Consider the following 24,138-nt stretch of genomic DNA (forward strand, 5'->3'; position numbering starts at 1 on the left):
TTTTTCAATTTTTTTCTTAAATTTTTTATTTCGTGTAAATGATAGGGAAATATAGCAAGTAAAAAATGATACGAAGTCGTTGGATTGAACACGAGAAATATTCAACGTATATATATTCAAGTGTTGTTGCCTGCCTTTTCGGCTGAGAAATTAATTAGAAGAGCAGGTGCTTTAAATTGGGAAACATTGGACGTGAGAAACCGAGGAGATCCCAAGCAAGCCACAAACGAAGAATCGCTTGTAAATGGAGAAATGGGTTGATAAATAAATTTGATTAAAGAAAAGCGCGTGAAATATTGCACGGTTAAAAATAACAATAATTCACATAAAATGTGATATAATTATTCAATCAAGTGAAGGTACAAACTTGACTTCAACAAGCCGTATGCACATGTATAGATAAATTATCAAGTAAGAATATGGATAAATATTATTAAAAAAAAAATAAATGAAAAGTTTATTCAAAATAAATAAACGTAAATATTTTTTAAACATTCAATTGTCCATCTTTTTGCATGTAACTACATGCCTCCCATCTAATGAAAGAAAGCAAGCATGCAGTTGGAAATTAAGATGGACATTTGAACTATCAGAAAAGAAAACAATATTATCAACTAAATTTCATATTCAGAAACGTTCATGTAGCATGTAAAAGAAACCCAATCTAGGTATAGACATCATTATATGCAGGACTTAACTTTCATATCAATTTAATGTTATTTACTTTTTTGGCTTCATTCCTTCTTCCTTTTAAAATAATATTGTTTTAAAATATTTTTAAGAAGGACTGAACAGAAAAAAACCGTTTCATATAAGTTACAGTAACTATATATATGATGATATAATAAGATTAGAAAACAAAAGGCCATTAACGTAGTGAGAAAGATAGCAATATCATTACCTTCTCCGATGCTCACTCGTCTATCGTCTATCCTACCCAAAGATACTTTTATTTTTTTCAGTAGAACTTCTAATTGGTCAAGATAGGGAAAGAATGGCCGGTGGAACGACAATTTATCGTTTCTGGAGTCGCCGGTGGAAGCATGGCCCGAATTATCTTGGTTCACATGTCAGATATAGTGTCAACACGGCAAAAGTTGGACTTTTTCTTTGGTCTATAGGTTTGACTTTTATTGCTCTATAGGTTTTTCATTCATTTCTTTATCTGCCTCACTTTGTTCGTGTACAAGATAAGTTCTGCAAAACCAAACAGTCTCCGATATGATTACGTCACGCTATTGGCCCAGTATCAGGTAGTTGGTTAGTTTTGGCCGGGCACCTGCCCCGGTTCAGCTTTCTCTAGTTTTCTGGAAAGATACTAGTTCGTAGATATGGAGCCATCTTGATACTCACTGTCTTTATACATGTACATTGCAATATCCGACAGACTGTCAATGACAAACACCTTGCTAATTTGTCTGCCAAAAAATGTTCCTAGAGAACGTTTCAAAGTAAAACTGTCATATATACAATATATATTATAAAATACAGTGCACATGCTATGCCATATGCCATTTTAATCATCTAAAACACATTTTCTTACAACACAATTTTATGTTGGTGTACTACTTCCGTTATACAGATGAGATATACTTGGTTTTAATTCAAACAACAAAAGTCGGACTTTACAATGAATGTAATGACATTCTAAAAATGACTTTCAGTGAAAATTATAGGTATAAGAGAATATATAAAGAAATGAAAAAAATACAATATATAATGAATGTGGATGGAAGATTGTGGTAAACAAGTACCACAGCCCAGTAATTACAAGTTGATACGATAAAGTGAACTTGATCCTTAAAGAGTGTCTGACTTCACAGCTATAATTAGTTATTAACAGAGTATGAATTATCTTAGATATTTTAACATTATCTCGGCCGATAAATAAATATACATGCCCATGCATTTTCAAAATCTAATCATAACTTGTTACATGTACGTGACAAACAAAAGGGAGATTCATGAAGATTTAATATTCGGTTGGAAAATTTACTTAGTGTAAAATGTAAAGAAAAAATTGCTTGCGTCTAAAAATTATTTTTTTCTTCAAATTATTATCGCACGCAGGGAAATCTGGTTTCACAGAATTGTTTTCTTTATCAATAATGAAGCTTTTAGAACTAAACAATTTTTTAGAACTCTTTTATAAGCGATCTTTAAAGAAAATACAAAATACATTGAAAGTGCATTAATTTTTGCCTTTAGTTAAACATTATTTGAAAATACATTTTAGAACTTATTTTGCCCCGTGGTGTTTTTTCGTTATCAAGTTATTGAAACCTTTTCAAAATAAGATTATCTCAAAGACGACATACTTCAAACAGTGTGATGTGTTTTTTGTTCTAAATTTGAGTTAAAAAGAATTTTCATTAGCTTATCTGAAACTTTTTTTTACTGTTTATTGAAAACGTTTTATGCATGCAATATACTTCTTAGCTTACAGAGAATTTCTGTTTATAAATCATATTATTAAAAGGTTGGTTTTTAATTTCGAAGATCGTGTTCATAAAAACGTTTGAAAAGTATCATTTGCTATAAATTTATACTTTTTCCCTCTCTGAGAAGAATGAAAATTACCACTGTACATAGATGCAGAAATCCCGCTTAAAATCTCGCATTTCATATAACATGCATTTGTGCTATGAGTTTCACTTAATGCTACAATATATAACAGTTGTTAGCTTTTGGATACGAATTTTTGTCAAAATGATTTGGCCTGTTTCTTGTCTTTTTTTTTAACCCATTCTATAATTTTTAAAATCATGACACATCTTCTGGTTATGCTAACGTTTAATTTTGAATTACTAGTAACTGCCAACAAGTCATATGCATTACCAACAGAGAAATATTTTGATCTTGGTAATTTATTTCTACAGAAATATACTAATAAGCTCGCTCAAAAAATTTCAAAGACATTTAGAAAAAAGCTATTTCATGAAAAAAGCAATGTACTTAATTGCAACACATGACATGATATTTGACGATTTTGTTTTAAAGACAATATATTTTACATGTACATGTACATATGTACCTTGAAGTAACATCAATAAAAGAAAACCAATTATGTGTATCAAAAGAGTTTATATTTTTCTTCTATTTTTTTTTCAAGTAACCAGATATATCTATGTAATAAACGTTTTTCATATAAAGTATTTTTTTTTAAAAATTTGTTAATAAAAAAAAGAATTCTTTGGCTTACTTGGTTTTTAAAATTTAACGAATAATATGCATTGATAAGATTCTTTCATGCGTAATCTTTAATCCCAATAAAAGAAAATAGATGCCATTTCAAATGGATTAAAACTATAAACCCATCCACAAAAATTCAAAATTTAACATTGTTTTTAACAAAATAAAATTCGTTCGTTGGCAAAAATTGTATGCGTGTTGTTACGTTTAGGCCCGTAGGCCTCATAGCTTGATGTAAGTATTACTAGACCTGAACCTATGTTTGATACCTGAAATGTTACAATTACAGTAAAACTCTAACTCTAGTTCTAACACGGATTTACATATAGCAAAATTGGAAAACTAGTTTGTTTGTTGGTCCTCCTCCTCCTCCTTCTCCTCCTCGTCATCATCATCATCATCATCATTACCATCATCATCATCATCATCATCATCATCATCATAACAACGCTTGTTGTTTATTTGGACTGAAATGTTCATGCTACATATTTGGCATTAACTTTAAAAAAGGAAAGCAAGCAGATAAAAATGATTGCTCGATAGAGTCTTGAAATACCTCTGCAGATGTGAAACAGAACTAGGGCACTAATGGGACAGGTGGAAAGTGTTATGTCTACATTTTCAAATAATACATCTGTCCATCGTCACGGAGCAAGCCGCCATCTTATCTAAACTGCTGGACATAGGTGGCGCTCACTGACAACAATGCGTTAGTTATAGAGAGAAGCATGCTCGATTCTATGAAATATGACGACGATATGTTCTGTTATCAATTTCAGACATCACTGGATATTCAGGGGTTATCTGTGAGCAGTAATTCTTGTTTCTTGTTTTCGTAAAAGAAGTGAAAGAATTTATCTGGTTAGGATAAACTCTCTCGATATCGCACGATACTGTATCTTTGGAGAAGATATTGCGAAAACGCATTATTTACGGTAAACAGAGTGACAGTTTATACTTTATATATCTCAGGACGGGTTGCAGATATTCTGTTACCGGCCCTATAGCCCCGTATTATCAGGGAGGCATTTGAAAATGAAATATACAATGATGTATACCTTGAATAGTTTTGAATTTATTGCATTTAATTAACAAAAAAATATATATTTTTTGGTCCCCATCAAGTCTGTCCGCCCCTCACGATAGCTATCGATCATCAAATTAAGTCTGAAATTTGTCTTTCTTAATCGGAGATTCTATATTGGCCTGTCATGGTTTCATCTGCTGATGATGTTTTATAATAACTAAAAAACGCTGTATATTAATATTTCTTATCATAGCGGATGACGGCCACTGAAGCTTTTGGGATGATACGAATTTATATACGATGACAAAAATGCAGATATGTTATTTTTTTATTTTTTCTTAGAGGGGGGATATGAATGAGGAAATCTCTGATTTATAATGGAAAGTCAACCTTGCGAGAAGACAACGTGATAACTTGTGGACTTCCAAGATTTTGCATTCTGAGATTGTACGTAAACTAGCGAAGTGTGGCGTAAAATGATAGTGCGCCAATTATCCAGCAAAACAGAGTTAAATCCTAATGAGCAGATTAGATAAGTCCGCCCGACGAAATAGTCCCTAGATAAATCAGGTATATCTGAATTTCAAACGAAATTCTTTAAGAATGCGCAAATACAGCGAGTTAGAATGAATTTGATGACATAAGGCTTCGACGTTAATGGGGGTTTGGTTTCTTTTATATTTTAAGGTTCTAAAGTGCTCCATGATAAAAGCAAATAAAACATTATTTTTTAATTGTGTACTACGATTTTGTCAAAAAAGATATTAATCCGAAAATTGTATTTCCAGAATAATTTCGTAAATTAAAATAATATAATACGGAGTGAAACAGAAGAAAATCATGAAAATCATTTTCAGTCGATCTAAAGTTTACATGCAAAATCCACCAAGTCCTCAATGATTTAGTTCACACGGGGATTTATACGAAAAAGAGTATAAAGTTATATACCAGAACGCACACGTGCATGCACATGTTAACATTATTTCACAAACCTGGGATATTTGCCATGCAGGAATAAAGCTACCACAAATACTCAAATGCAAAATATGTAGGATATTCAAAACACTACTGTGTATCTGAATTCATTTTGACAGATGAATACCTCTGGTATTTAAGTAAACTCATCCATGAAAAAAAAAAAAAACAAACAAAAAACAAACAAACAAACCAAAAATACAAATAAACAAAAATAAATTTAAAAAAAACCACACAAAAAACCCTACTAAACCTCAAAAGATACAAAACACTTAATTAAAAAAACCCAAAGAAATGGCTAAAATAGTAAGAGTCCGAAACGTCCTTTAAAATTCTGTGCTAGTAACGTCAAAATTCTATAACAAAGACAAAAACTACTAATTGCAGTAAACATTCTTTGATAAAAAAAAAAATAAAGCCTTAAAGATCCAGTGGTTCCATTTTACTGCAACATATTCTAAACAATACCCCAAAAATGACAAGTATACTAAAAAAAAAATTGGACGCCACATCTAATGATATACTTCCTTTTCATTTATCATTTTGATATCGTTATCATTTATAATATTTGCATTGTACCTGCATTGTCACTCAGATAATGACATAATAATATCACCTGATGTAAGGGTACTGTATTTGTCAACCTCAGTCATATTAATACAAAGTGATAGCTGTAGCGTAAACTAAGAAGTCATTTAATTTTCAATTTTAACAGAGTGCGGTTTAATTCAAAAGTTAAACAAACAAAACCCACAAATATGAAACATTGTTTATTAAGGAGGTTAATATGACGTGACACGGGGCAGCCATTACTGTGACATGGCGGGTCTGGACAGCCTCCTTAATGGTCTGCTTTTATTAATCGCCAATTCCTAAATCACGCCTTATCTCGAATCTGCTCCATTGTTTGCAGCGTGAGAAGAAAACGATCATATATCCAGAAATTATAGTTTCATAAATTAAGACCGATTACCGAGTTTTTATAGCTTAATCAAGCGTCTGATTAGCTTTCCTTCATGTCACGGTGATTTTGCTCGGGCTCTGGATTTCGTCTCAAGAACCATGTAAAGCCACACACGGGTTACGCGGCCGCTGTTACACATTTCAAGTTTTTTTTTACTCTCTTTCACAACAGACATCCTCCTAATGTTACGCCCCATTTCAAATGCTTTCATTCAGCTTCATGTCTTGACCCGGGGTTTCATCTGCTTTTTGTTTTAGTTATCAAAGTGAATTTCTCCTTTAAACTAGGTTTCCGATGCATTTGTAGACATCTTCATCAAGAATACAAGTACAAACGCTGACTTATTGTTCAAAAGAGTGGGGTGTTTAATTCTGTTCGTAAAAAGAAATTATTTGGAATTTAATACGATTGATATACAAAAAATGCATTGATGAAAAATAAACAAATACATTCTAATGACATTTTATGCAATGTATCTAATTTTATTTTAGATCGACACCACAGAAAAGGGTTGTAATTTTTTGTGGTTGTATAACAATATATCTATATATATAAATCTGCAAATTATTTTTCACAGGAATAACGGACTTCATCGCTAGCAATTAATACATCACTCGCGTGGTTTTTGGGGGAGAGAAAAGACCCTAAAAGCCTAAAATGAACTTCCTGACTGTGAATTTTGTCCCCCCTGATAAGATAAGCCGGGTAAACATAGCGGCCCTCCGAATCAAAGGGCAGGTCCACAGGAGGGCCGTTCGGAGCTGTGTAGATAAGTACTTCGGGTCCAAGTTTAGAGTTGACATCCACTGTGGTCTCAGAGGTTGGCTTCCCAGTGACCAAGTGGGATGGGATGCAAAAGTTCACGATCTGGTCAAAACATAGTCATGGATGACATATACAAGGAAACACATTGCATATTTATCTCCATCTTCACAATTGATATCTTCTTAATGTTAGCATTGTATATACATCTATCTGTATTATAATCTGTCCAGGAAATACATAATTGAGTGTTGTTTAGTCAATGTAAATTTACACTTTGATAATTGTTTTTTATTATTTACCCTTTTCTAGTTCTTATATCATATAATTATCCTCTTTGTTCTTTTATTTTTTTTTTATTGAACTTAATCTCCAAGAATTATCCATCTGCGTTATTCATAAGATTACACAAATCTGACAAAAATATGCTACATTTTTATGCTTAAAAGCCATCTACCGTTATTTTCATGTAGAATTAAAAAAGGGCATAATGCAAATTACACAATGCTACATTAAATACTTTAATGAGAGAGAGAGAGAGAGAGAGAGAGAGAGAGAGAGAGAGAAAGAGAGAGAGAGAGATGCGTCATTTCTTCAATCAGTTGATGCACACTTTCTGGAAAACGTACTATGATTTTTTATTAGACTCTGAATCTTCATGGTAATAAAAACATTTATATTGCATCGTATCAATGCTAGGTACATGATACGACAGAGATCGAATAAAAATACAGCTTGTATAAATCATGTCTTTTGAAGCCACCAGAGTCTGTAGAGGTCCACCCATGTTGGATCTGGTTTCCCCATCAACCATTTCTAACTTTTTTTATTTATTGTTTTTATTTAGAGTTTTAGAGAAGGAAAACGATGTAAGTAAAAAAAAACCTTCATATTTAGTTTAAAAACTTGGAAAAATGTGTGGAAAAAATGGGTACAGTATTAGGTTCATTTAAGTATCATTAGACCATTTAAAATTTTTCAGAAAAAAATCTAAAACGCTGTTTTTATTTGATATAATTCAATTATGATAACTTGTACATTAACATTGAACATAAATTACTTCTCCTTTAAATATAAACACGCCTGAAACACTTGTGATTTGTATAAGTTTAATATAAGGATATAGATCTTATTTATTCTTTCTCTTCAAACTCTGAAATTCTATTTTACAGTATATTTTTTAAACCCACTTTCTACAGAACTTTTTTTTTTTTTACATACATTTGCTTAATTTGCAGTTATAATCAATGAATAAAACTTATAAGTTTGCACTTGTAAAATCAAAACAACAACCTAAGCCTATCCTCTTTGATTGCAGGATCAAACGTCCTTAAATATGGATTTCGTATGCTGTTGTTTTCATAACAAATTATTACAACCTACATGATAAGGCGTATTCATGAAGTAAAATATTATTCGATTATATTAGAAAATCCTTAATTGTATAATGCACGAAATCCATGTTAAAGTTTATTGCTTGTCATATAATCCCAAGAAATATGAAATATGAAATTTGCTAGTTAATGAATTAGTTTGAATAATCAAACTGTGTAAAATTGAATGGATTGGTAAAATATTTCATCCAAAATTCAGAAATATTTCAATATAATCCTAGGTCATTTTCATATCAGATTCATAAGATTATTACAAAATTAGTAATTTATAACTTCTTGCTGATCGGTGTATTATTATAATATGCATAATAATTTAAAAAACAGCAAAAATTGAAAAAATGCATAGAAGATTCATTGTTTAACACAAATATTATGTAAAAAAAAAAAGGTGTAAATGAATAATGATTATACCTTTATCGTTCAATTTCCTTATTTAAGTTTGAATCCTGCTTTTGTTTATTTTTCACTGTTGTTGGTTTTTTGTTTTGTTTTTTGTTTATGTTACTTCTTGGGTTTTATGTTAATTTTTTATAAATCACATCTGTATATCATTTGAATTTAAATATTTTACAACAAATTTTTCGAACTGTGACGTTCTACTCAAATTGCCGCTGATTCAGCTGACGACGGCAAACGATCGCGATGAAAAGTTTTAAAAAAAAAACTTTTTTTTTCATCCATAGCGATAACTTGTCTCAATGTCGTATTATTGAAATTAATTACAACTCTCGCGCGGATGGATAAGATAAAAACAAAGTTCCTTTACAAAGCACAAGCAAGAGCCCCCGCGACCCTATCTCCTCCTCACAGATAGGACCAGTATATCACCATCATTTGTGGTCTTTCGCAGTCAATAATGATAATATGGATAAACTGTTCTGAGATAGGAACTCTTCAACACGAGGAAATCAGATACCTACTATCAATGGTGTCCAAATGTTAGCTTATACATATTCCTCTCTATTGATACTTGAGTTAAACTTTGATTAGATAAATAAAACTCTTTCGTATTGAATTCCGGATTTATTGTCTCTTTAATTACAGTATTGGAAAAGTTGCGCTTGCATTAATAATTTCTGTAACCGAAAAGAAATATCTATTTTATTTTTTTTTTTGGTCAAGCAGCAGGTTTCCGTATCAGATAATCGTACTATCGGTCCAATTTTAATTGCATTATTGAATATTTAATTTACATTGTTCGGACAAAAGTTGCTCTTTGAAATTTTGTATTTATTTGAATACCCCCTGATCATAACATAAACCCCCACATTCATCAAAATGCCCTACCCTTTTTAACCCATAAGAACCTAAATGTAAATCTAATACACCGTTATTCAACATTTGAAGACACGGATTTCCTAAATCGGTTGAATTATGAGAGGCCAGCCGTGATTAATTTATAACAAATAGGCAAAGTTTGAGATGGGTTTCCATTATCACTCAATGACCTGCTAACTGTCCACGACAACAAAGACCTCGTGATAACACAGATTACTCGGTAGTCCAATAAAGGAATGCAATGAGTTTTATCAATCTAATGAAATTTGATAGGTAATATCTAGGTGAATCTGTACCATTAAAAATCTTTAATATTTCTCCCTTATGACGATTTACGTGTGTTTGTTACCGTGATGGGTTTTTGCTTTTATTATGGTTCCTGTTATGGTTTTGCAAACACCTAATATATATATATATATATATATATATATATATATATATATATATATATATATATATATATATATATAAGAGAGAGAGAGAGAGAGAGAGAGAGAGAGAGAGAGAAGGGGGGCTGTGCTGCAGTGGATGGTAATCACTGAATCTGCCGTATGAAAATATTTTTGGAGAATTATTCCTTTACAAAGAGACTGATTTTTGTCCCACCATTCGGTTTCCTCTTAAGCCGTTTTTGGTTATTTGGTCAAATTTGGCGATCCTTCTTCTAAATGCTAGAGACAAACAACCGCACCAAACATTGAATAAACAATCCTTATCTTCAAAGGTTAAACTGTGTTAGAGTCCTCTTATGTAACTCACAGATAACTAAAGCAAGCAGGGGCACCAACTAACCACAGGGAGGAAACGAATATTTCAGACGCCTAGAACGGGGACCAGAGTGAAATATTTTGTGTACAAACCATGACTTGGTCAACGAACTCGCATAGTTGGGCGACCGGGTCCGGTGGCATTGGGTCTCTTTCATCACCTTAATCGTAGACCTGGCCAATATTGCGGGATAATTGCAAAGCTTCCTCCATGGCCCTTGCTACGTCTGATTCACATCGGAAGTTATTATTCCCCCTTGTGAACATTCTTTGGTAGCCGAACAGTGCTTACGAACGTTATTGCTGGATCTGTAAAATATATTTTGATAAATTGTATCGCACTCATAACCACATCGTTTAGGTAAATTGTTTGATTGAAATGAAGAGGTAACTCAAATAAAGGAGTGTTTTGATTTACCCAAAGCAAGTCTTTTGCGCTTACTAGGATGAAAATCATTAGAAAAATATTTGTTTACTTTGAATTTAATTAGCTTTAAACATTTTATTAAGGAAATATTTAACCAAAATTACTCGTGTACAAATTATTGAAATAAATTCTTTATTTTTTTCACATGTACACTGTAATTGCTTTTTGTCGACTTGTAAAAGCCCATTTGTCTTAAACACTATTACGTTGATAAAGAATTCTCATAAAATAGATCTATAAAAAGATACATGTATAAGACGGACTTTTTTGCAAAATCCATGTCCATTTCTCTCATATAGATATCTTATAAGTATGCATATCATAAAAAGTACGATAAGGTTAAAACTACAATATGTCTAAACATGTATTCACATACAATTACATACAATACAATTATCGATCAGGCTTAGACATGTACTGTGTATGCTAGTATTCAAATATGATTTTACACGTTGTTGTTTTTTTGGTTTTTTATTTTTTTTTTTGGCATTTGAAAACCACAGTATATGATGGAGTTTTCCTAAAAAGAGATTAATTCGATAAAATATATAACGAACTTTTCATTTACCGGTATATATATAAAAAAGAGTTCCATCTAAAATTTTGTCAAATAGTTAAGAGACAATATGTGTTAAGATGTGTGTCTTATTTGTAACAATCCTAAAAGGAAGTTTCAGATTTTGCAGAATAGTGTTGTGATAGCCGACATCCACTGATTACCGCCAAAAATTAAAGTTTTTTTTAACACGTATCTAATTAATTTGTTTGTTTTATATCCATCTGACCTTTGCAACAAAATGATTTCTTTCGAGTGAATATGCACTGATTGGTTCAGTAGAACAACTTTAATTGGTTGATAGTTTTGGTCATTCAAATTGCAATTTTTCTATCATTATAAAAACTTCGCAAATAAACGTTTGTAAATACTACATAATTTGAATGAAACGGTGATATATGTAGCTATTTTTAATACAATATACTTTCATTCGGCTTCACAACTAGTTTCCATCCACTTCTTACAAGTTAAGTCGTATACACATTTATGGGTGGGTAATAATATGGCAAACTGAATAGAGAATTTCAGAATGAATGATAAAGAAACTATTTCCTATAATTTTTTTATTATAAAATTATTTATTATGCACTGCAAATGGCCCCGGGATGTTATCAAAATCATTTCAATCTCTGATTGCATGTGATAAAGAAACGAAGCAATCAAGGTTAAAGTCATATTTTGTCGACTTGTTATCAAGAAAACCCCGTCGGATACTACGAAACATTCGAAACAGTCTCTCCCAAGTTTGGGTTTTCCTATTGGATAAAAAAGTTATTTCAATTTATTTCTTCTGTATCAATTAAGATGTCATCCAGTGTGGAGCAGACATTTATCAATGCATGTCAATTTGTTTCACAGCTTCAGACTACACACCGACATGGATTCCGCCTGTAAAAGACTAAGGTCAAGTACAATCAAGAACTGTCCCACTCCAATATGGCGCCAGACGAAATCGAGGCACCGCGGGTGCGCTGCTTCAGATTGACAATTTACGCAAGGAAATGGTGTCAAAGTACTCCTATTTACTGATATCAATTGCATTGTTGTCTTGGTTTTCTGTTTATCACAACACAGTTGTTACTGCGATACACTCAAATTCAAGTGTACAGAGCGTTACTGAGCGCTCATTCCAGCCTCGTTTTGATTTTTGTCATTGATGTTTCTAAAACGGAAATGGTAACATTAGTACTCCATTGAGATAAGAAGAAATATACTTCATTGAATCGGTTGTTTGTTTTTCCATTATCATGATATCGAATTTGAAGATATCTTATTATTTATATTTAAACTATTTACTTATCAGAAACAAGTTCTGGCAGGTATCATTTCCAAACATATCAAATCCTATACTTCAAATGGTTCATGCTTTTAACTGTTACAAATACAGTGTTCAAATAAATCATCTTCCCATTAAAATTTAATTAAAATAATATGTTAAATACATAGAGACATATACAAGACTACAAGAGTCTGTAGAATGTATCGATGTTTTTATCAAAATAGAAATTAGGCCCATATTTAATATAAAGTACTGTAGATTTCATTGAATGTTGTTTAATGTCCTGTCGAATTTTTTTCATGTTGAGACGTTACTAGCACCGATGAGATGCATCAAATTTAGACCCACATGTATACATTTTAGCACATTTTTCCATTAACCGGGTATGGCTCATTATCGTGCCATAGCCTACCGGAACTTTGGACCAAGGTCTTGCTCAAAATGCCACGACTTTCACTTCTTTGTTTTCAAATCGTGTGTTTGCCGTATTATGTAAAATATGTCTTATTTGATATAGCAAACTTAAAGATTTGTAAGAAATAATTATACTTTAGTCAAATCCAAACATTCCAAAAAGATAATTGCAACTACAAAATTGTTTTCTTTCAAATTTAATTTGATTTTTATGCATGTATATCCTATTACAAGGTAATGTACCATGCTAATATTGTGTCAGATTATATAATGGTTGTTAAGATATTTGAAGAAAAAACTTTTCTGCGTTGTTGGCATAATTTGTATTCTACAGTTTTCACCGTGTTATATAAATCTTGTGGAAGTGAAAATGGATTAGAATAGATTAAGCAGTTCGCACGAGCCTCCATTCAGTGTCATTCCACAGAAACAAAGTCATCTGTTTCTCTTTAAGTGAAAAACAATTCTACTTCTTATATTTTTAAATAATAATTTCATTTTTATTTTTAAATATTGTTCATATTTCTTTTTTCTAATTGTATCAAAACCTATTTTGCACATTATATATTTCTTTAATTAAGATATCAGGAGTACCTATATGGGACAATGCAATGCTCTTAGAATAATTTTTAGAATAATTTTTATATATATGAACGTCGGGAATTTTTGTCTACATCTATTGGAGTCAATATGATTTGCTTAATTTATTTCCATATATATATTGTTGCTAAAACAAGAGTTATCGGCCCTTTATAAAATAAAATACGGTTTATAATTTTTCTTAATTTATTTTAAAGAGGATTTAAAAGATATTTTTACGTTTAAGTCCAAAATCTAAAAAAAAAAAAATAAATATAAAAAGTTAATAACAGAAATCAAATATGCCTAAATTTTCCATTTTAATATTTCTTAATATCTGTAGTACTGCATCATTTTATTAATGAATATTGTTGCAAATTGCATCGTATCGATGTGAATTCTTCAAGTTTACATCTTGTATATATTACAATTAAGCTGTTAATTGTCAATTTACAGATTTTGACATTATAAATATGTTTTTGTACGTCAATTTACGTGCGTACATAAATATCCGTGCATTAATTCATATACTAGTACATGTAGTGCTAACTAAAGTTTCTTGACATCATAAATATATTGATTGACACAAACGAGGGTTCTCATTAATAAAAATGTCCCTCTTTTGATGCATGACAGAATGCATTTTAATAAACTCGAGAAAAGATATCTTCTGCTACTCGCCAGGACCTGCCATGAAGCGAGTCTGCGCGTATAATACAAATGGACAGGCCGCGAATTGATGCCCAGGAATTAGAAGCACGGTGCACAAAATACTGAGACTTTACATACTTAAGGTAACAAGTTTATTTCAGGACATCCTCCGTCTGAAATAGTTTTTCTTTTGATAATCTCCGTTGATAAGTTACAATATCGTTTCCGATGAGAGATGCGTACATTTCCGTAAATCGGAAGGCACCAAATGTTTGCAGCCGGCGAAATCAAGGGAAAAAATTATATGCGCAAAAATGACATTGATTTATAGAATTGTCTGAAACATACTCTTTCTCCAATGATATCGTTGATATTGTTATTCCAAATATTTTGTTATAATGTGGACCACAAAAAAATGTAAAAAGAAAAGAAATATTACACTAAGGGATATCAACACACAGAATATTCTTTGGTTTAAAAGATTTCGCAATTCGCCTCAAAGTTTGCAGCTTCTCTTTGTTAAACTTATAGTTTGCAAGTATTTTATTCACGTGTAATCATAAACTTCTCTATTAAATAAATGTCTGCGTTTATTTAATGTTAGTTAAACAATATTGTCCACAATTTTTAGAATATTAATAGAAATATCATCCAAAAATGCAGATCCAGTACATTTATTCATTTTTGTAATCTTTAGGTTTTTTTCCCTACTACTTAGTATTTGCTTCTGCTTGACCAATTTATGAACTGTAATCGAGGAAGCTATTTTTCCTGCAATGCATGACGCCGCATGGAATAAAGAGAAGCATCAGTCGCTGTTTATTCTTTGAAGATGAAGGAATCGTCATATATTGCCTGAAAATCTGCTCTAAGTGGCGAACCCTTATCTCTGAAGACTGTCCAAATGTCGTTATTATAGAGTACTGATTGATGACGTTTTATCGCCGCGGCACTTCAACGAGATAACTGCTGGTCGCAACAAGAATGCCCAATCGAACACTCGAGGGAAAACTAGACTCTGTATGTTCGGGTACAAATAAATGTGTATTTTGGTTCAATTGATAAGTAAATACGGACAAAAACAAAACACTCCAATGGATTGTGCTTTTCGAGTGCGTTTTCTTTCTTTCTTGTTTCTATTTTGTGTTATTGTCATTTACAACCCAGTCGATTTATTTGGAGCTTTTTTGAAAATTTGCCAATGAGCTTTGTTCCTGAAGTGTTTCAACGTACATGCTGGTAATGGATAAGATAGGCACTAACTCGACAAAGTACTTGAGAAGCTGTGGAAAATCTATAAGTCCATTGGCTACTCTTAATTTCTGCGAATCGAAAAATAGAGAGGTCTCGACATTTATTAAAAATTAAGATCAGCAAGGTCCTTCCAATATCGTATGAATGAGTTTTATCTCCTAAGTTCATTTTAAGCTCCCAGCAATGGTTGAGACTTGTGGTAATTGTGTACCCCTTATCTAAGAAATTCCCTCGCAGCCAGGTATATGTTTTACGATCGCATATGAATGATTTCAATACTTAATGTAAAACATTATGTAGAGACGTTTTCACGGCTATGCTGATAAGATAAAATTGTTGCGTAAATTTCCGGCCGCCGTGAAATGTTAAAGACGCGATACACTTCATGCATGTCTTAGCGGGTGCCTGTCCCGTCCACGAGAATAGAATGCGAACAAACAAAGAAAAAAATATTATTATTAAAGTAAATAGGAAATACAACCAAAACGTTGACTTAATTTTTGTGTAAAAACTATTTTTTAGAGAATAATTTTCGTTCGAACAAAGCATATGTTGATATATTTTATGCAATGTGTAAAATAAAAGGTAAAAAATGTATATCATATATGAAATCACTTCAAAAAAGAAGGCAAATATAATTCTCTCCAAAAACACTAAAAAAATTAAACTCCTACTACATTGATAAACAAAAAAGCAATACTTGGCTTATAATACTTATAATTTTAGTTTTACAAATAGAAATCTTACTTAATTTTTGTTGAAGATTTTGTCGTGTATAAAAAATCAAAATTACAGCCTTGAAAATATGACGCAAATTAAAAAAATCGTAAAATAGTGTTTCGTTGTTTCCCTTGAACCGAAATGACTCTGCCATTTTCACCAGCAAAACCTTAGATTATTTGTCATTCTTCAATCCGGGATCGTGACCTTTCAGTTTTGCACGTTCGAGGTCAGATATACGTTACAGGCATAAATAGAACTCTCTCTTTTTTATTCTAAAATGATAAGAATGTAATCTTGTTTCCAAATCATGAATCGCGTATTTGCTCAATAGCAGATGTACGAGTGTGAAAGTGCCATGGTCTGTTTATCGGGGAGAAAATAATTTTTATCTTAATTAGCAATGCTTCAAGTGAAAAGTTGTGATAAGAATTAACTGAGGATTTCGTCATTAACGTTAGGGTGTTCATTAGAGGGGACGAAACGTCGCATCCCACTCAAGACACGCTTCATTACCCGCCAACAGAATGAAGAACGGATCAATAATTAACAAGATAATAGGAAAAAATACCAAGCAATCTTGACATTACAGAGTTTTGATGACATCAATATTTTTTTAAAATTTGGTAAAATTTAAGATATTTTATGCCTGTACTATAGTTAACAAACGTGCATCTGTTAAATGACATTGTCATATAGTAAATTCTGAATAACATGCAAAATTTAACAATATGAAAACTTGATAGAATTGGTGCCGGCTAAACTTTTATTAGTAAGAAAAAAGTCATAAGATATATCGATAATAGTTTTATTTTTTAGTCATTAATATTTTAATTCATATATATACTTTAGGTTTGTCCACATGAATTTGAATATGTAATCTTTACAGCTATTATGTTCATGAAAATAAAAAGTAAAAACGAAAAAGTTCCAAACACTAAAAAAATTTTAAGTTACACAAGTAGAATTTTAAAAAGTAAAAAATTCATATAATTTTCCATGTGTTTTTTCTTTGGCATCATCGTCCAGTTTGGTGAGTTGGTACATAAAAAATTAAATTTGCAGGGAAGTGCAACACTACGACTTAATGTCAAAATATTCAATGATAAAACTGCTTTGAAAAATTTATTACGATATTTTATATTATGCAAATACAATATACTGGCTGTAATGAACAATTATTTAGCATAGATTACTGATTAATCTAAAATTGGAAATGTTCCTTTTCTTCTAATATAAAATTTTATCAATACGATTACTAGCGTCCATTTGATGATGGAAAAGTAATGCTAATGGTCAGAAGATGAGTATTATTATATTTCTTATAAACTAGCAGTTAATTTTCCTTTTAAAGTTGAAAAAAAATTATCCAACCACATCTGCGTTTAAAAAATATATATACCGGTATATATATTCAAATGCCAAGATTTTTAATTTTTGTTTAAATGCCACCAAAATTCCCGCTCTATAAAATCCCAGTAAATTTTGTAGTATTTTTATGTTTAACGAGTACCTCAGACCCAAATACTTGAAATAACTGAATTTCAAGCCTTTCAAAAACGCAGCAACTTGGAAAGCATGTCATGCCCTCTACATGAAACTGAAACGTTTAACATGCACGTAATTGAGTGTGACAAGATAAAATGTAGCAAGCACCTGCTAGTATCCATACGAGCTGACGTCAACCAGGTGCGCGCCCAAACGAGTCCGCTGGGACAGAGGAGCTCAAAGACGTGTTTTCGAGCAGCGACCAACGTTACGATTTCCGAACGAAACGCATTGTCAATTTCAGGAGTATCGAGGGAGATGGGGAATTTCGAGCAAGAGCCTTTCGTCCATTAAAAGACGGCGGGAAATAAGTGTACAGTAATTCTGGAAAAGCCTTTGAAAAAGATAACGCAGCTAATTGGAAGGTTACGTCACTTCTATTGAAGCGTCACGTAAGAGGCACAAATAGGAAATTCATACCTCAAGTCTTTGTTTACATGTATATACAAGTCTCCACTCTTTAGGTATTTCATCTTTCAAGAAATACTATTGCTCGATGAATTTTCATAAATAGAATTTTGGTAGCACCTCGTACCGCTTGAAAGACGACCAGAATAAGAACAGAGAGAGAGAGAGAGAGAGAGAGAGAGAGAGAGAGAGAGAGAGAGAGAGAGAGAGAGAGAGAGAGAGATATGGATGAATGTCAACATCATTGATATATGAGCGCCATTGATCTCCATATCCCTTGATATCGTTATAAAAATATTTGGACACGGCAAGTCAATCCTCTTTGTAACAATTGCTCTCCGTGCAGCGTTTTGGCGACGTCATGCAGCGCAGGGCGTTTGAGGCGTGAACGCCAAAATAAACTACCAAATAGCTAATCAACTCTAGACATAATTGACGCATCTTCTTTCCAGGGGGTCTTCGTCTCAGTGTTACGGAGAATTTACAACAAAGGGGAAAAAGAACTTTGGAAAATACCTCTACGGAATAGAACAAACGGCTCCTAATCTAATTTTACCAATATTTTTATTTGTCTTTAGATAGATATAAAATTCTTTCCAAAGCCGTTTGAATTTTTGTTTAGCTCAAAGTTTTCTCTTTTGAGTGTTAAATAAAGGTGACTTTTATTACTGAGTCAAAATATCAGTGGTTCCATGTGGCACTACAAGAAATGCTCCATTAAAGACGTTCAACTGCATCGATGCAATAAAATCGGACTCCGAGTCTTTTACACACAGTATAATTGGATAGTTGTTATGGGGGCTAATTAGGAGGAATGTGGTAAATTGTAAACTTTGTGTGTTGATTCCCCGATTTCTCGCTCTTTCGTTGCCCCCTCATTTTACCCTTGCCACTACTCTGTATATAAGTGTCACCCATAAACCATGAAAGTTCATTATAAACGAAAATAAAACTACAAATGAAATCTGCATCATCGACCGTCCTGTAACTGAAACGACAATTAAACGTCAGGGCTAGTTTATTAACGCGATCACTAATTTGTCCTGAAGCCTATGAAACCTTTCCCCAGGGAAACACAGGTCGCTGGCATGTTTAACTATAATATGACGGTTTATAAACTTAGACAGATGAAATTTTAATTAATGGGTAATCTTCCCCAACTTCGTGTATTTGGTCGCACCGGCACATGTTTTCACTTTCCAAGGATCAAGAAAACTAATTTTTACATGGGTTGTGAAAACGGTTCCCAATTAAATAATGACACGTTTGGTTAGCGTTCCTGAGAAAAGTTCTGAGAATATAACATGCACGCTAGGGGAAAAAAACTTATGTAAAGGAGAGATCAGCTACCCCACACAAAGCACCTGTAAGAAACAGATTCTCAAAAATCATCGAGATAATTGCCAAGTTATGAGGGTTATTGCCCTCAGAAGTTAGCTAAATATGTAATACCATAGTGTTTTTCTCTTTTCCATAGTTATTTAAATATTTTACTTAATTTAATTCATTGTAAATTAAAATTGTTCAATGTAACGTTTTATTTTAAAAAGCATTTTCTTCTTTCACTGATATAAAACAAGTATGTGTATGTGAATATCCAGTGAATTCATTTGATTAAGAAATTGTATTGTACGTGTTAAATATTTTTAATTCTTAATCTCCATTCTGTGAAAGAGAAAAGGATAGAAATATTTTGATCTCAATTTTATCTACAAATGTAAATATTTATATACATGTACCTATGTAGAATTTAAAAAATTTATCTTCTACAGATAGATAGTCAAATATTTTTTCACTTAGTAATTTCAAAATATGTATATTAAATTCAATTGATTGATATGCACAAACATAAATAATCATACCAGTGCAACCTTCTAATTAAGATTGTATAAGTATATCCGCTATACAGCGTATTGTAGAAGAGCGGATATACAAGTCTAAGTGTAATTAAAATTGACAAGTACAATTTTCAATATGCTTTTAGGGGTGTGTAGGTGAAAGGGGGGGGGGGGGGAATTGGGATTTCTAACAAGATTTCAACCGCAAAAAGTTAGATTGAATATCTATAAACATTTTTAGATTTACGAAATCACACGAATCTTATTTGTAAAATTATTTTTGCATATCTTAGAAATTTTATAAAATCTTATCAAATTTTTTTTTATATATACATGTACGTCGTGGCATGAATACATAAAAAATAAAATAGATAGCTGAAAGTTAAATAAAAGAAAGTGACAGAAAACTTTCTTTTCAGTAAAGTTGGATATAAGTTAGAACCATGATAACAAGACCTTGGACTTTCGGTAGGACGTAACTATCTTTTTCTTGCGTCAAAACAAGTTAAAAATGACGCTAGTTTCAAGTGAAATATACACAGATTGCCTGGTTTTAACTAAATAACCAGACAAATCTGTTGATTTCTGTTGAGCTATGACTGAGTGGCCAACAATGAAAAAGACAGGCAACCGGCTTTGCCGTTTGACACAACAACCCAAAGTCCAAGCCTTTGTTAAAATGGTTCTATATTTGAACTCTTATTTTAACTGAGATTATATGGGTAGTGCCTGCTGTTCAATTAGTTTATGTTTTTCACAATAAAATACTGTTTAAATTTAATTATTTCTTCATATAGTGTACTCCGTATATGTATATTTGCCTTGGAAGCGAATCAGTGCACGCGTACTCAAAGTCAACACAGGAAAACACCAGAAAACAAGAAAACTGATGTGTGTCTATTCCAAGGAAAATGTTAAGTAAAAAATTGTTCAGACTTATAAAACATATAAATGCTTCGGTGAGTACTTGATTTAAAAGAATAATTTCAATCAGTTGATTTTAGTGTTATCAAAGATGCTCAAAAACAATAATTTTGTGACTTCTACTTGGGATATAGACTACATGTACATAACAATTGACAATATATGACAATTTGGTATATTTTGTAAAGACATACTTTAATTTACCTGTCAAAACTCGCTCACTCATACACTTATCATACCATATTCTACAAGTCTGCACATGTATCTTGTGATTATATCACAATACAATAAATCGATGTATTTGAACAAGTATCTACTAACATGTGCACATGGGCTTTTCAAGATTTTCTGTGTTTTACAATTAATTATGTATATTTGAGTCATATGCGTTTCCCATCAAAATATCAATAAAACAAAACATAAAAAACCGTATATTTCTTACCTATCTTTATCGAAATAAAAAAAAATGCAAAATATATACATGTATCATGAAATCAACAAGGTCTGCAATTTCAGTTATTATGTTCTTTTTATCTCGGATATATATTACTTTATTATTAATGAATGATAATAAAGAAGGTATTCGTTCATGAAAATATACGCATTAGTATTTAAAACAAGCGTATTTGTAAACTTTAGACACTTCCGGCTAAGTTCACGGTAAACTGGGAAAATGGCGGCCAGTCGAATCATTGTATATAAGTCAAAGACTTAAAAACGTTTTATGTCTCTATAAAGGAGTATATATATATTTTTTTATTTTTTTTCTCGTATGTACACTGAATTACGTATGGAAAGTGACTAAGATTTTTGTCCGAAATGAGCAACGTGCAATGTTTTTAATATTTGCCAGATGTCAGTTGTATTTTTAGGAATGAACTTGTTTGAATTATGTTTACGAAAGCTGTAGGTACGAATATTCGCGTACAAGATAAATCGGTTTTATCGTGTTAGTACATGTACCCTTATTCTGGTTTTATCTGCAACATTGACCATTGTCAGCTGACTTTCGAGAGTTTATCAGTGTTTACATTTCAATGAACACTGCATAACTTCTCGTCAATAATTGAAACGATAGCAAATATGAAAAACCACAAGTGTTCTAATGAATTATTTCACTCAATCCCAGTTGTTTTTTTTATATACATTACATGTTTTATAAAAGATCATTGCTTCATTAATTGTGAAATTCATCTTGAATTTTATTTCCATATTATCTTACAGGATAAACTGACTGTTAGTTACAAATATGTGAAATTTTTATCTATCAAAAAATACAATATATCTATTCAAGAAATCAACGAAATATAACAATTAATTTCTCGCCTTGGGCATGAATAAATTAACAAAAAAAATTAAAATCTAAACCTTATAAGTTTATTGAATTTCACAATTTTATTAATCCATTTTATTACTTAACAATACAAATTTCTCGATAAATAATAATGGATCATATTTTATTTAATAAGAGAAGGTTGAAAATTAATTCCCGATGGTACTACCCGTACAGTTATAGGAGACCAAATAAACTTGTTTTTGTCGCAGTTCTTGACTAGGTTTTTTTTAAAATAGGAAAAAACTGTGTCCCTCTTTCAAGTTCCAAAAAAGGAAAATTTATATCAACAATTTCTCATGGACATACGGTAGTCAAATTTGATAAGAAACTTTAAGGTTAGAAAATTAACTCAATCTTACGATATCAATGCATGTATACAAAATAAGAAAGACCAGAGGCCACAATATACCTACATGTTTACCTCACAACACACGCACAGTACCCCAAGCTTTCCCTAATATCAAAAGCTATAAATATGCTAATACGAATTTTCACACTTAAAGAAGTGACTGGAAAGCAATTTTCGGCACGCGCTTGCATTTAATAGCATTGTATTTTATTGCGTCTGACTCCACTAATCTATCTAGCGACCATGGACAAATTGAAAATTACCTACGAAAACCTATGGTGCAAGGAAACTTACACAATTCATAATGAAGCTGTATGGAAAGAAGGAGTGTTCGAAGTGGCAAGTCTTGTTTATGAGGCAGAACACGCTGTTTTTACGGGGTTGACACCTAGATAAGAAGCCTATAAGTAACAATGTTGGGTTTTTTTTTTCTTTTCTTGTTTATCTTCATTTCGGCATAGACCGGATTCACCCGACTTTGACAGGACCCTACCAATGTGGTTCATAAGTTTTGAATGCAATTTACGAATTTCAAATACTCTTAACCAAAAAAAATGACAATACTAATAGGTTTGTATGAAAAGGGAATTTATTTTTAAAAATTAAAATAGAAAAAAAAACCTACATAAAGACTGATAGAAAATGCGATCTTGTGTTGCATTAAATCTATAGCCGAATAAAAACTTGCAATACCTTGAAAAATATCCAACATGCAAATACTGTGGTGAACAAATACAGCTACATGTATCATGCAATAGTCTGAATGTTTGAAAAACCCTAAAATACATCGCCTGAATACTGTTCACATTGTGGTAAGGAAAGAAATACTTACATCTTGCAGCTCATGCGTACTGATCCGAAAGAAAGAGACATTTCCTATTGAAAACCAAGCGAATTTTACATTAAAACACATTAAATATAATTCATTGAAGTAAACATTGGGTGCAAATGGTGTAGGTAGACTGAAGTTCTGTATAATAAGCTGGGTTTATCGTCAATTTTGAGATTAGAGAGAACAGAGGTAATTCGAGAGAAAGATAAAGGGGAAATAAACTAAGACACATAAGATACAAAATTGATAATTTTTATCCGAAACCTCTCTATATTCAAGCGCATGTTATAATGCCTCTTGTCAACAATGCGATAAAACAGTTGTATTATCACTAGAGTGAGTATATTAGTCAGGCAAGTGGATTTCAAGCTGCAGATTATGGCTAGCTAACTGTTCTCAAAATGCTACCGAAGAATCAAGTTAACGATACAACGGGCATGTCGCGACTAAAGTGTAATTACAGTTTCCATTAGATATCAAGGAGGATGTTCTCCTTTTTATTATCAAAGCTATAGACAAACTAGAAGCCACCAAAAATATAAAAATTGCATTTTTTTCTATCTGCACTAGAAAAACCAGCAAGTGCCTACACGTACTTTGGTAAATCTATGTAATATCTTATGGAAAATGAACTGGAATATAAATTCATTTCGAGTATAGACTG

At 31.8% G+C, this 24,138-nt stretch overlaps 1 protein-coding gene across 2 annotated transcripts in view; it reads right to left on the reverse strand.

Annotated features, from left to right (window-relative positions):
* Positions 1–23,577, reverse strand: part of LOC128167355 (transcription factor GATA-4-like) — a 43,532-nt gene extending 19,955 nt beyond the window's left edge. Inside the window, exons 1-3 of one of the 2 annotated variants that reach the window (XM_052833054.1) lie at positions 23,475–23,577; positions 10,453–10,668; positions 902–1,307 (exon numbers count right to left, since the gene is read on the reverse strand). The gene's annotated coding sequence lies outside the window, so the exon portion shown is untranslated. Of the gene's footprint in view, positions 1–901; positions 1,308–10,452; positions 10,897–23,474 lie in introns of those variants that run through there. The other variant, XM_052833045.1, reaches the window with a different exon arrangement.
* Between the last annotated feature and the right edge of the window lie 561 nt (positions 23,578–24,138).

Source organism: Crassostrea angulata, chromosome 1 (assembly GCF_025612915.1).
Source record: "Crassostrea angulata isolate pt1a10 chromosome 1, ASM2561291v2, whole genome shotgun sequence".
Lineage (NCBI taxonomy): Eukaryota > Metazoa > Mollusca > Bivalvia > Ostreida > Ostreidae > Magallana > Magallana angulata.